The sequence below is a fragment of the Natrix helvetica genome, assembly GCF_964273705.1.
Source record: "Natrix helvetica genome assembly, chromosome: 2".
Taxonomy (NCBI): Eukaryota; Metazoa; Chordata; class Lepidosauria; order Squamata; family Natricidae; genus Natrix; species Natrix helvetica.
In genome coordinates, this window is record NC_138552.1 from 127,008,873 (window position 1) to 127,024,718 (window position 15,846).

Genomic DNA, 15,846 nt, shown 5'->3' on the forward strand with positions numbered 1-15,846 from the left:
CTGAGGAGAGCTGTGCATTTTTTAAACCCTGGTTATAATTTCATGTGCTGGCTTTAGTGAATATTGCAAAATAAATCAGAAGACACCATTCTTGCTGACATCCCTGAAACAACTGATTTGTTCTTTAATAGTTAAATTGTTGGCTTGATCAGCTCAGATGCCTATATTTCTTCGTGTAGATGGCTGCATTATTTTCACTGGCCACTGTTCCACCGAGCCAAGTGCAAGCAGGTCATGTACAACTCATTCAGACAGCTGCTTTGTGAGCTACACTTTGCTCTGCCTTGATAGACAACATCTTCTATTTCCCCTCAATAATGACGCTGGCAAGTGGAACTGCCCTGGGCATTTTAATGAGGTCCAGGTCAAAAGCTGTGATTGGTTGATGCCTTTCCTCTCCCAGCAGCATCACTCCACCTCCCCTGAATTGAAAAACCCATCACAGATCCCTCTCCTACGCACTGCGGTGAGCCTTTTTGGGATGATGAGAAACTGGAAGTCTAAAAGCTGGCATTCTTCCTCCACCAGAAGCTATTATGACCATGCTGACAGTTTAATAATCGTGTTGAAAACAAAATAAATGCCCTGTGCCCATCTTTCAAGTTGCCCTAATGGCAGTACATCAGCCCAGAAGTGCTGTCATTTCAACTCATTCTGAACTCACATCCTGTGTTATTTCAGGAGAGGAGCAGACATGTGCCCAAAATTGACAAATCAGAGGTACAGTATGAGGGAGACACCGGCCGAGTGCTGTCCTCTTTCACTGTCTCCTCAAGACCCCCCCCCCTCTTTTTCTTTTTTTTTTGCCTGATGGCTTTGAAGATTGACATCCACCACTGCTTTTAAAGGCAACAGTAGTGGAGAGTACTTTGTTGATAATCATGCTGTTACTGCTCCTCTTATTCCTGTTTCTAAAAAGATCTTTAAAATGGGAAGGAAGAAATCTCCAGTGCTTTCTCACAAGGGCAGAGTTAAGGAAGGAACCCATGCAAAACCTGACTTTGGAAAACGTCAGGCATGCGTTATGCAGACAGATGTCTGGAGAATCCAGCTGTCATGTCATTCCACCAGCATGAACCACAATGGTCATGGAGAGCAGTGCCCAGCCATCAGGGGGCAGGGAGAAGAAGCACCAAAACTCACGCCTGCAGCAAAGCTTGTGCCAGAAGACAAATGGAAAGCATTGTTCTAACATTGGATCCATTAAGTACAAGGTTAGGCAGCCTCAGCTATAGACAGGAGATGAGGACAGGTCCTTAAAGAACAAGTACTCTGGCATGTTCAAGATTGATGTCTATTGGGGAATATATATGGATCAGTCCACAGAACTGGTGTGTGTGTGTGTGTTTCAGAGCTAATCTACTCTCCAATTAGAGCTAATTAGTGACTGCTAGAGGCTCCTATACACAGGGCTGCTTCAAATCTTTCACCTTTGCTTTCATACACTTCCTAGTAGAATTTTCTATTTGTTTAAATTGATTTGCTGTCTTCAACAAAATCTCAAACAGCATAGTCCGTAAATAAAAGAATAAATACTTTTTCTGTTCCCTGGCCGAGTTCTTTATCTTTTTGCTGGGATCATGAGAACTAGAAATGTGTACTTTAAAACTACTATCTACTGCATTGTTGCTTAATTAAGCCACAGAGGCACACAGTCATTTGCTTAACACTTAGATGGCATCAGTTTAATGATGCTGTTAAGGCCTAGTGAACAGGGAGAGTGCATCATCTAAAATGGTATAAAATTGTTAATATGGATACTACATTGAAAACAGCAAGCACTTCACTTTCTGAAGGGTCATTTAAATTGTCGGTTTCCAAAAGAAAAGTGTGGGTTACAGCACGCTTATAGCACTGCTCTTATTTTCTGTTTGTTCCTTTTTAAGCTTGGCTTCTGTTATCTTCATCCCCATCATTTCAGTTCATTGAACTCAGTTTTTTTCAGAGTAAGCAAGTCCAAGTGCAAGATCCCAAGGTTTTGTCTTGAACAGGTTTTAAAAGAGCTTAATTTTCAGGGCAAGCTTTGTCCACAAGAGGGCAGTGTCACCTGCAGAATGAAACTTTCAGCTTTATTACAAGTTGTACTAGTGCTGTATAAAGCATGCATTTCAGGTAACTCTGCGTTAAATATCCTCAGGTCTCCTATTCTGCATTCTTAAAGTGAATATTTTTATACTCTGGAGCAAGCTAAGACATCAAAGGAAGTGATAGTCTAGACCTAATCTCTGCTTAGGGTGTCTGCTCGCCTAAAAATAAATCTTCATTAAGGGGAGGGTACTCTGTGAGTTAGAACCCGATTCTGATTTTATTTACGTTTGTGTAGCTATTTATTCCCTTTCAATATCTTTTAAAAAAAAACAAAAACAATAGATGAAAATAATACAGGTGATTCTAAATATCCCTAAGAACTTCAACACTGGCTTCACACCCCATGCCATGCCAGAATTAAATAGTATTCTCTGATAGAGGTATTCTGTCAAAATATTCTGGGACTTTTTTCTGTACATAATAAAGAATGCATATTTTTTAATACCCCCTTTTCTCTATTTTCCACTGATTTTTTATATCAAAACTCTCTGGAATATGTTTGAACTTTGTTGTTCTATATGGGGATTGCGATAATTTCTTCAGGCCCTTGTGGTTTGAAACAAATACAGGTATAGTCCTCAACTTACAACCACAATTGAGCCCAACATTTCTGTTGCTAAGCAAGGTAGTTATGGATAAAACTGATCCATAGCACACAATTGATTCACTTAACAACTGGAGCATTTGTTTAATGACCACCACAAAAAAAGGTTGCAAAGTCAGATCAGTCAAATGAATGACCTGTTATTAAACAGGTTAAAACCATCACGACTTGCAACCATAATGTGCAGACTCCATTATGGTCATATGTCAAGGATTATCTGGGGAAATTTTTTGAATGGGCATTGTAGAAAGAACAATTTAAATGGAGAATAGAGAATCTACTCTCCAAGTTCTGGGAAAAGAGACAGAACACTGGAATTTATCCAATTAGTCTATTCTTTTAAATATTCCATATATGAATACAGGTATAATGATATATCTATGTTGGATTTTGAAATTAACAATAAGCTAACTTTCAGAATCTTTATGCAAAAACAAATACTTTTAAAATATGTGTTAAGATTCCACAATTATGAACTTCAATAGAGATAGCAACTTATAAATCTTTCCATTAACCTAGGGTGAATAATCATGGAAAATCAACATTTCCTGCCATTTCTGGCCATTAGCAAATCTAATTGAAAATGTATAATGAAAGTTAAAGGGGGTTAAAAATAAAAGGAAAAAAAATCTCCTTTTTTGTCAGGTAATGTCAGGCATATAAATCTGAGATACTATATTGGAGACAAGTGGAAAAAAGGCTTAAGGACTTCTATTTTTACTTCAGGTTGGAATCAAAATATTTATTATTACATGTTTAAGGGAGAGTTACAAGGCTGCCCATATTCCCACTTGGATATATTTAGATTCATCCTACTTTAGTGAATAAATGATTCACTTGAACAAAGCGTTCTGAAGGTACTTCCATCTCCCTAATATTGTCACCCTTCGCAGTTACACTAATTAAAATAATACCATTTAATCTGCTCTTTTCTTTGGACTTTACTGATTACTTTAAAAAAACACCACAGTTGCTATAATAGGGGAAGGTTAACAAGCCACCACAACTGTATTTCTCTCACTCAGTGCAAAAGTCATGCTCAAAAGACTGGCAAAATTCTGGTGGCAAAGGCTAAGAAGTCAGAAAGCAGGCATGCTCACACAACTGGAAAAAATTCCCACAGAGTTCCCACACAGAAGGCTGAACCTTACTTTTTGCAGTTTCTGCTCTACCACAATCAAGCTAGAAGTATAATGGTTCAAGTGCCTGCCAGTGACAGTGGGGTGGGATCACAAGGACAGACTGTCTGAGGACAGACATCCATTTTTCATGTGGAAATGTTTTTGGAGCAGAACTGAAGCCTATCCAAGCACACACCATCCATCAAGAGCTGTGGTGGCACAGTGGTTAGAATGCAATACGGCAGGCTACTTCACAGTGGTTAGAATGCAATACGGCAGGCTACTTCACAGTGGTTAGAATGCAATACTGCAGGCTACTTCTGCTGACTGCCGGCTGCTAACTGCCAGCAGTTTGGCATTTTCGATCTCACTGGCTCAAGGTTGACTCAGCCTTCCATCCTTCCAAGGTGGCTAAAATGAGGATCCAGATTGTTGGGGGCAATGTATTGACTCTGTAAACCCCTGAGAGAGTGCTGTAAAGCACTATAAAGTAGTATATAAATACTATATATCTAAATGCTATTGCTATCACAGATAGAGGGAGCCATCACATGAGACCTGCCTCACCTTTCTGCCATAAGAATCAGGCAAAGGAGTTCATCCTTTAACTGATAAATTGCTCGATTATTATTTCTGGTCAAGTTTTCTTTAAACTAGCATACAATGTTCCAGTTCAAACTTCTTATTCAGATAACCACCACCAACCAAAATAACTCCTCTCATAGGCATCAAGAGTCCCCCTGTTTATGCCTTCTAGTGTCCAGGAAATTATCGTGCAAAAATCACAGGCTCTTATGCATCCTCTTATGTCCTCCATTGACCTGTAAGAGTTGATAATGTACATAATCTACAGAAATTGAATTAATGCAGGGGACGTAACATGGCGCACTGCAGATGGGTAGGATTACAACTCCTATTAGCTATGAACTGAAAGGCACCATATAAAGCCAGTTAGCTGCCAGGACTAAGTTCAAGCCGTACTTTACTGGGATATGAAGCTCTAAACAGCTTAATATTTGAATATGTTCCTGCCTGGGTATTAAACTCCAATGGGTGGGTTCCTCATTTTTCAGGGATATATGCTATGCAGCCATCAAGAAAAGACATTCTCCATACTAATATCCCAATTGTGATATTATTTCAAATTTTCAGAAATTAAATATATGTTTCATTGTAAATTAAATAACCCATGACCCTTCAAGATATTTACTTATCACTCACACATCCTACCTACCTCTCACCATACTTCCCTCACACCCTCATGCACCTGTTTGCATCCATCCTAACCAACCTGCACCACATCCCCACAAATGTTCCCCAACCATTGCCATACCTTCCTTGCACCCTCACACCTGCATTTGCACATCTGAGTACCCCTGTGCAACCGTAATTCCACTTGTGCCCTTTCATGCACCCTCCCTGACTCCCTGGTAAGGACATCTCTTGTGCACCATCCCTTACCTGTGCAATGCCTCCCCCACATCCCTATACATCCCCTCGCTCCCCTCACCGGCAGAATTCTTGTGGGAATCATCTTTGTGCAAAGCTGGCTGGGAACATTGACAAGGAAGATCACAGTTGACTGTGGCAGAGTGGTACTACAGCCATGAGGCACTGAAGCAGACACAACTTTGTCATGTTTCAAGGAAGTCAGATGTAAAAAACCATGTGAGGTCCTTGCTTAATGTGATTTGCTGGCATGGCTATCACTAAGTGGCATCATCATGTGACATCATACATTATGACCACATCACTCAGTGACAGAAATTCTGGTCCCGATTACCATAATAAACCAAGGACAATCTGTAGTCCTTACCACAGTCTTTTCAATTTTGGCAACTTTAAGATGGGTGAACTTGCTGGCTAAGGAATTCTGGGAGTTGAAGTCTATATACATATCTTAATTTGCCAAAATGGAAAAACATGGAAGTTATCTGATTGGGAATGGTTATACTGGGGAGAACTTGGTGCAGTCATTTTATCATTTGACCCTCTTATTATCCATCAGCCCGAATATATCAAGGCCTATGGTTGGTCCAGGCAGAAATGTTTACTATGAATCTTCAGATAGGAGAAATCTTTAGTCGGGATGAATACCCTCCTCCCCACAAGGATTTTTCTTCAGAATTCTATTTTTTTTACTCTTTGGTTTGGTTTGTTATTGCTTAAAGGAGATTCTCTATTGCTCCTTGAAATATAACCCTGGCATTTTATCTACATTTTTCTCACTTTCTTTACCACTTAATTAGCCCTTTTAATGGTGCCATTGCACTAAAGGAAATTTTAGATGAGTTATTTACAGTTTCTCTGAATTTACAAGAGAAACCTAGGATTATAATCTTTTACTAGCACACTTACATGCATTTCTTACCCCAGGACAAACAGGACGGGCTGCCAGGGGCCCCTGAGATAAATGAGAAAAGAGAGAGCGGTAAATCCCCACGTTTTCTTCTCCAGCAATGTGCCCGCGCAAAGAGGCACCGCATTGTGTGACACTGTTATTTTCTCAGGCACTCACTTGCAATGGTGCTGAATAAAAGCGCTTCAGGGCTGCTGTCAGCTGAGTCTCCAGCTGCTTTCCAAGAAATGGCTGTTGATCGTCTGGGAACAAAACATACCACCAAACGTCACCAGCGTATTTATTTTAAAACCCTCTGAGTGCTGTTAATTACCATGCTGTGGAATGCGAAAGGAGCAGAGGAGAGACGCAAAACAAGAACTTGCCTAGGGCAACCTCTCACGCAGCTCCTTCCCCCCCCCTCAGAGGCCATTTAAAGAGAATTTTGCATGGCAAGTTGTCCATGGGCACTCACAGGCCACCAGGTGACCCCCGAGGATTTTCTAGGGATCGACTGAAAGCTGCCTTTTAAAGGGGGGATGGAAATAGTTGCATCGCTTTATATAAAAATAATAATCCTCGATCTTGCTGTTGAGCTTTTCTGTTTGTGACCTGTTTCTCATCTGTGGATGTTTACATCCCCTATATTTCCTTGGAGAGAGTAGTGAAAACCATGGAGCCTTATCCATTCCCAGTGCTATTTTTGGAGGAATAAGGCTAACATATCTATGCAGTCAGGTTCCTGTTCTAATGCAGCCAGGTGCTTTGCAATGATTAAGGAACCAATAAGGGAGAACTGATGATGTTACCTAGTTTGGGTAATGAAACATCTGCAGGAAAACAACCAAACTTAAGAGAGCACCAAGGAGCCCTTTATTAAGGATTCCATCCAGAGCCATTTTCTGCACTTGAGCCCATCACCAACCATCCAGACTCCAGATACCTGCATGTGGCAATGCCTGATCAAAATGTTTGGCTATAATTTGTCAACTTTGTATTCCTGGAAAAAGGAGCAGAAGGGACATTGCTGAAATGACCTTGATTCCCAAGTGCTTGTCAAGCATTTCAAGGTGTTTGACTTTCTGAGAACAAATTGCAAGGCAGAACAAGCCAGCAGATGACAGCAGAGAATAAAGATGCAGCGATTCAACATTAAGCATTTTATATATTTAAAGAGCTTTTTACAGCCAACATTGTTGTTAGTAGACATAAAGCATACATGATGCATGATTGCCATACTTGCATACTTTAAGGATCTCTGTACCAATCACGGCACCCAGAAATACGGAGGTGGGTATATTTTAAAATGGCTTTAGAATAGGGTTTGTTTTCATGGGAGCTTAGCGGTTAAGTCCATGAAAAGACTCTGCAGATTTGCACTAATTTTTGTGTTTGACCTAACATTCTTTTTTGATGCTTGGATTTTTATAATTGATGAGTATGCCTGATACCCAAGGGCCATGTGCATTCCCCATATTTCTTCCAGATTGTAAATTTGAATATGATGGGATATTATTAAATGTGCAGGAATGTATTTTTTTTTAAAAAATAAAGTGGAAGTACATTTATATTCAATATTATCCAGTTTTTAATCTGATCCTGACAGTGTGGCCTCGAGTGTGCCATTCAAAAGTCAGGCACAACCTCTCCCCCACCCCCCATCTGAAAAAGACTATGCTCCTCTCATTTAAAAGTTAAAAGACTTTAACTGAAATTTGAAACAAAGGTCCAGTGTGACCCTTGCTCTTTTGCCCAAGTGTGCAAGCTTGCATCTAAGAAAAGAAACAGAAAAATGCAAACAGTGTGCATCTTGTGTAGCAGTGGGGATATGTTAACCGTACTTTGAGGCTCAACATTTCGTTCTTTTGGAATCAATGCAGTCCTTGACAGATGGGTTATTGCAGCTAAAGAAACAGAATCAAGCTCTGACAGAGAGGAATGCTGGCAAGAAATGAGGTTTTAATCCCTGGCCTTGTCACGTGAGCAGATTTAAGCTTATTACTCTTGCCCTATGACAGGCTGCGTAAGTCACTGTTTTGTTGATGTCTAACAAAGCATCTGTTTGTTTTTGGACACACACATCAGTATTTCCACTCCTTATTTAGCTGTATTGTGTTCCTTTTGGATGAAGTTTGCTTTTTCTTTTGCCTTTATGGGCAAACCATGGGTTTACACCCTTTGTGGTTTCAGTTTTGCACATCAATTAAAGTATTGTTTTCAAAGTAGTATAAAATCATACTACTTACATCCAGAATCTGATAGGTCTGGATAACTATTCCCCTGCCATTTATTCACTCAAATAATCCACTTGTATAAATGACATTGCTTTTTAACCTTCCATACAAGTTGCCTAACTATGTGCAACATAATCTAATGTCCAAATTGCTCCGTCTTTATAAGATTTCCTGTCAAAAAACAATTCTGTACATAAAATAAAATGAGCAACTTCACAAACCATTTCTAAATTCTGTAAGGCTTCCATCCATATCAGTGAGCAGAGGACTGCAGACCAAGGCCCTTCATCCTGGGAATGTGCAGGGCCAGAGAGATCTTGGGAAGAGATAAATGGCTTCATGCAATGCAATGACCTTTTTGCCTTCGCATCTGAAAGACTGCCCTTGCAACTGCAGATAATTCCCCAAGGGTAACTTTTAAATGGGGAATGGGAAAGATGGGCAAGAGAACATTTGTTTCCTGAAGCCCATCTTTGAAATATTGCACGTCACTACAGCTGGTTCGGATGGTCAAGAAGAAGGTCAGAAGAGAAATTCAAAAGTAGATTAAAAAGCAGCAAATATAAAAGACAGTCCATCATCTATCTATATATTACAAAATTCTTGTGTCTCTTTGTAACCTTCAATTGGGTGAAATGGTGCAACGCCCCAGCGGTCAGCCATGGTCACGTGATCCTCATTTTCAATACTCCCTGAGAGTTTCCCTTGAGTCACTGGGAAAGCCAGCAGGAACACGTTTGGTGTTCTCCCTGCGGGCTTTCCACAAGCAAAAAACTACACCTAATCCAAACTACTGAAAAGTACAGTAGAATTGCAGAACTGAACTATTTTTGTGAGAATATGGGGTGGAAAGTAAAATAAATCTAGCAGATTGGGAAATAAAAGGAAAAGACCGCTATCAGTATATCATAAATCAGGAGTCCCCAACCCCCAGACTGCAGACTGGCATCCATTTGCAACCGACCAGGAACCAGGCTGTGCAAGTGAGCAAAGCCCCATCTACACATGTGCCACATCCCTGGTCCACAGAAAAACTGCCCTCCATGGAACCAGTCCCTGGCACCCAAAAAGTTGGGGGCCACTATCATAAATGATTGTACAGAAGTAAAGGCTGATGGCCTACTGCTAAGGAAGGATACATTGAGTTAGAGAAGGCAAACCATTACCCATTTCCTCTGGTAAAGCTTTGGACAGATATTTAAAGTCTTTGGTTTGAAACATCGTATAATGTCCACTCAAAGCAGGAAAACACCATTGTGTGGTGGTGGCACAGTGGTTAGAATGCAGTACTGCAGGCTACTTCAGCTGACTGTTGGTTGCCAGCAATTTGGCAGTTCAAGTCTCACCAAGCTCAAGGTTGACTCATCCTTCCGAGGGTCAGTAAAAAATCAGTCTAAGTGCTATTGCTATTGTATGCCAGTCATAGCTGCTTTTTGCAAGATGGGTGGCTGTACAAATTTAATAGCTAATTACCTAAATAAAACAAAATATTGCTCCTGAATGGGGAAAACATAACATTTTCTTAATTATAGGCAGTCCCTCTGTTAAGAATGGATTCCATTCCCTCTGTCTTTAACCCAAATTTGTGTTTAAGTTGGAACTTGTACTTATAAACAGGCTGTATATTACCAAAAAGGGGGGGGGGACATTGTTTTCTTTTCTGGAGCCAACAAAGCACTGCCTTTTGTTTAGGAGCTCAATTCAGCATATACAATGCTTCCTCAACCCAGAATTAATCTGTGGAGTAAATTGCGAAACAGTAAATAACCCCCAAGCCATCCAGAGAGTGACTTTTGTGTGACTGGGCTGGATTGGATTAGACCCGTGATGGCGAACCTATGGCACGCATGCCACTGGTAGCACAAGGAGCCATTTCTCAGGAAACGCGAGGCGTTGCCCTGTCCAGCTCCAGCACGTGATTTTCGGCTTTGATTTTCAGCTGTTTTTCATCCTCTGGAGGCTTCAGGGAAGCCTCCTGAGGCCTGGGGAGGGCGAAGAAAAGCCCAACACACAAACCAAAAATTCAGGAACGGACTTCCGCAAACCAGAAGTCCGTTCCCGAATTTCTGGTTTGTGTGTTGGGTTTTTTTTTCGCCCTCCCCAGGCCTCAGGAGGCTTCCCTGAAGCCTGGGTAGGGTGATAAATGGCTCAACAGGGCCCATTGGAAGTTCGGGAATGAACTTCTGGGTTGCCCGTTGGGCCGTTTTTCTCCCTCCGGAGGCCCAACGCACCTCCGGTAAGTCTGGAGGCTTCAGTGAGCCCTGCGTTCATGCGTGCAGGGTGGTGTTGGTGTTGTGTGTGCATGTGCGGGGGAGGGCATTGCATTATAGGTGTGGGCACACATGTGCACAACCCTCCCCATACTCCCCCCGCTTTTGGCAAGCCTTGACAAAAAGGTTAGCCATCACTGGATTAGACCATAAATCTTCCTGGACCCAGTCCAACATCTTACCTCCACTACATTATCTATCTGTTTGCTTCATATTGATATTATATACTTACAGGTTCCTTTTTTTTTTCAAATTAAATTTTCTCAAAGAAACTGCCAACATATAAAGAACTATAAATAACTTCAAAATCAACATATAGTAAAATATATGTATTTACTGTATGCTCAACAAAATACAACAAATCTAATAAATTAGACACAATGCACAATCTAATATATTTGTGTTAAACCCTTTGTGCTGGATGTCAAAGCTCAAAGGTATTCCCTGGCTAATATTTACATAGGAACTGAGATATGTGAGAGAAGGGCATGCTTTGGGGGGCTTTGGACGAGCACTCAGCTCCTCTAGGATTGTGAGAAACTGTGAGAAGCAGGCAGAGAAGGAGTTCAGTGGGAATTCCCAAGAAGCCAAATTCAGCTATGGGAGCTGTTTGAAGGAAATTTATTATTTGGCCTGTTAGAAGTCTGCCTGTAAATTTACTTTGACAGATTTGAAGATCATGCTTTTAGCCCAACTAGCAGTAAAGCCCCTAAATCCATGTCTTTCTAGCTTTCTGCATTTGCCAGTTATGTGGGACTTGAAAAATAAATATTTTGGAAATGTATATTCTATTTATTTATACATTTTGTATTGCTTGTTTTAGGGATGCGGTAGTTCAGTGGCTAAGACACTGAGCTTGTCAATCAGAAAGGTCGGCAGTTCAGTGGTTCGAATTCCTAGCGCTGCGTAATAGAGTGAACTCCCTTTACTTGTCCCAGCTTCTGCCAATCTAGCAAGTAGAAAAATAGGAACCACCTTTGGTGGGAAGGTAATAGTGTTCTGTGCACCTTCGGCATTTAGTCATGCCGGCCACATGACCATGGAGACGTCTTCGGACAGTGCTGGCTCTTCAGCTTTGAAACGGAGATGGGCACCTCCCCCTAGAGTCAAGAACGACTAGCACATATGTGCGAGGGGAACCCTTACCTTTACCTATTGCTTGTTTTCCTCAATTTTGGCCAGAATAGTGTCTCCTTCAAATGGTAAAATATAGGATGGCAAGTGATGAGTTAAACTTGAAACCCAGGGATCATTTCTGGAGAGAAAGCTCCGTTGAGTCCAGAGAATTTTTCTTCTCAGTAAACCAGCAAAGATGTAGGCTGAAGCACAACAGCTTATTTAGTTGTCTCTTCCCTTCCGCTCATGGGGTCTCTGAATAAATTGGCATGCAGAGGATCAGAGTGGAATAATAATAATCAGTAGAACATTGGCCTCTCTTTAAGATACTGTTTTCTTGTAGTGGAAAAATGTATTCCAGAAATATTTCTTGGGTAACTAGTACTGATTATAAACTGTCAGAGAATGCAGAATCCCAAGTGATTAGCCTTTAATTATTATGCCACAAATTATTTTCGGGTTGCTACTTTTGAAGGCAACTATTATTATGTGATGCTTGCAGAACCGTCTCTGAATTTCAGTCATAAGGGCAATTGCTTAATTACAGATTTTAGGTCTAACAAGTACTGCTGGGGGAGGATTCTGAATCGCTTGGGTGAGAACTGAATAGCTGGAGCAGAGCCTGGAAACTAAACAAAAACAAACCTTCTGAATCACACTATTAGTGTACATCCAGTGATGGCAAACTATGGCACGTGTGTCCATTGCCACACACCAGGCATTCACCAATACTCGACAACAACTATTCCTGAAAACATACTCCCTCCTCACACGGCCTCTGAAAGGCGTATGAGCGGCTAAGCTCTTGCATGTCCTCTGGACCTTCCAAAAATGACACGAGAATGCAGCATGCTTTTGTGTGGTTTTCCGAGACTGCAGAGGAAGAACATTCGTTGATACTACTTGAAGCACAGAGGCCTTCAGTCTGAACTGGAAGCGCTGCAGGGGCCTGTCAACAGGAAAAAAAAACCACTTCCTGGAGGTAAGTGGTGCACAGAAGACCCTGGAAAGCACTGGGCCGTGGGGGGAATCCTGCCATTCCCAAAGGCTCAGGTACCTTGGCAGAAATTGTGCGAGGTGGCCTTTATTAGTGGCACTGGGGTTGAAGTGGAGGTTCAGGCCCCTGCTTTATGTCCAGCCTCGACACTGCCAAGTGCCATTGTGTCAGATGGTCTAGATGGGAGAGGGATACAGAATTGTCTCTCTCTTGTTCAGGTATGTGTGTGACACGCCAGCAGAGCCAAGTTAGGCTTTTTGGGGGGAAAATTGATATGTTGAACCAAAAAGGTTTGCCATCACTGATTAAATCCATCCAGATCTACAAATTCACATGGGAGTTATGGAAACTCAAATCACTTGTGATTCATCGTCATTTTTCTGATCACTGCTTTTAAGTGCCAGCTTGCCATTGTCCTCTGCCAGGAAAGCGTCAAAGTCACTTTGGGTCAGAGAAATGATTTGAAGAAATAGTAATCAAGGGGGCAAAAGCAGTTGTGAAGAAAAACGCACCCATTCCCTATGAAAATGAGGTTGCTATCTGGGAAGTAAGCACCCCTTGCAAGGCTAATCAGATACTATTTCTTTAAGGCAACATACGCAGCTAAATCTTTCAAAGAACCATGCCATTTTCCCACCTGAGTTTTTCTACCATTCTCTGCTTGGATGCAGCTGGACTTTAGACTTTTTCATCTTGGAATGGAAAGAGTTGGGCAAGCCACTGCTAATGAGCCACCTGCACTTGTAGCATTCTTTGGACAAGGGGTGGCAGCGTTGTCAAACTGATCATATAGCAGCATTTGTCCTTACAGGTCCTTTGATTCAGGAACAGCAAACACTTATGATCTTCTTTGAGACAGCAATTTTGGCATGCATAGGATGCTCTGGGGTCTTCAACTCACAGCACTTTAAATGTCTATTAAGAGAATAATGATTTAGGAAGGCAAATAGATGAGGTTCAATTCAGGGACTTTCAATTCTCACTATCTGAACTTTATTTTAAATGGTACACATAGAAAACTTTAAAAGCTCATGGGAATATTGAAAAGCATTAAATGCATTAAAATGCAGACAACTTTCCTCCCCCCCTCATCTGTTCTGTAATTATCTATTAAGAAATAGATCCTTCTTGAGCGATTAATTTACATTATTACAAAAATAAATAGTTTTTATTTACATTTTTTCTCCACTATTTTATTACATCTTATAGAGCAAAAACCCAACATAAACTAACAATCAAGAGAAATAATAAAAAGGAAAAAAGAGAATAAGGAAGAAAGCATGAAAAAGGATAAACAAAAAGAAAGGAAAACACAAATATTTACCAAGAATCTTTTCGACCTCTTCCATTAATATAATGCTTACTTTTGACTCTTAGTTTAAAACTATAATAAAATGCCCATTTTCTCCCCAAGAAAGAGGGAAATAACTTTTTTTTTAAAAAAATACATTTTTAAAAAATCATACAACTTATCCAAATATTCATATCACCAAACTAACCTCGGCTGGTCAAACAAGTTAAGCTTTGTTTATCCTGACCTGGCTAATATTGATTGTGAGTAGAAACTGTCACCATTAAATACATGTTAAGAAAACAAGAAAATTTTGACAGAACTCAGTTGCCTCTAGTTAGTAAGGATAGTTGAAAATAATATCCTTCAGCTTCATTCTAAGAGTTACACAAGATGCTTATTTGCCATAAGTGGATTGTCATGCATAGGATATCAATGGAATCAGGAGACGTGTACAAGAACATTCTTCAAAATTTCCTTTTTCATGATGAAAAATGCAAACAGTCCAATGAAAACAGAGCACGCGGGAAAAGATGCCAGCTGTCAGTGAAGGGAGGATGGAGTAATTTGAGGAGGGACTGGATCTCTCGACTGCAGGAAGCTGTAGTGCATGTTTTGGCAAAGCCCCATTTATAGCACATTGGCTGGGTTTGAAAAGCTAAATAGGATCAGACATGCTTTGATGGGAAACCTTCAAAAAAGTCCCAGGACTGCTGGCTAAACACGGAAGTTGAAAATTAATCCCAGCACTAGGGAACAGCAAAATGCTGTTGCACTGTTGACAAGAATATAACATAGACATACTGTACATGTGATCACCAGGAATCAAGCCTGAGTTGAGGAAATCTTAAGCTTTTCACTTCTGAAGAAATTCATGGGAGCAATCATGGTACTTTCTTTAGTGTTAGCTAAAGCCCAAGCTAAAAAAAGATTCTTTTTTAGGACCCAGAGGCAATAAACACACCAATGAGTAAGTATTTTTGTTAACATTACCAGGCAGGTTTAAAGAGAAAAACAAAAGTATACCATACTAAGCGAGAGGATAACAAATATATGTTTTGCTATCAAGAGCCCAGTGGAATGATAATGGAGAAACCCCAAGATAGGTAATGCACACTGCACCTGGCACCAGGCCTGTTTCAAAGCTCCAAATTCAAGAGGCAAGATCGGGGTCTTTAATCCGTATCTTGCACCAGATCTTGTGCCAAGAGGCTGGTTGTTTACACCTGGTGACAAAACTTCATGGCCTTGTTTACATGATTGCATGACCTGATCTTAGCAAGATGATATATACCTGTTCATCATGCAAACTGACTGCACCTAGAATGTAGACAAAGACTCTGGTAAATGTTCAGATAAGCAGGTACACCACCTTAAATATTCTTGGGTTCCTCCCTAATATACTACAGCTGTGTTAAAAAAAAATCCTTATCATTATCTGTCAACAGGAGTGAGAAATAAATAAATTTATACACTATCATAACTTAGAGAACTCTAGACCACTTATTAATATGAAGGAAAATATGTCTCTACCTGCCTTGAAATACAATGATCTTCTGCAATGTCAAGCACGATTTTAACATGAGCTAGTTGGTCCATGTTAATTGGCAGTCTTGCTACGTAATCATTCTGGGGCATCTTCACCTCATCCCTCATGGTATCATTCATGACTCCAGTTTCTCTGTAAAATGTAGCACTATCCACAGATGCTCACTAACTAATGCATATTTTTTTAAAAAGAACAGAACAATGTTGCCTGTTTCACTGACTTCATTTGGCATCCCACA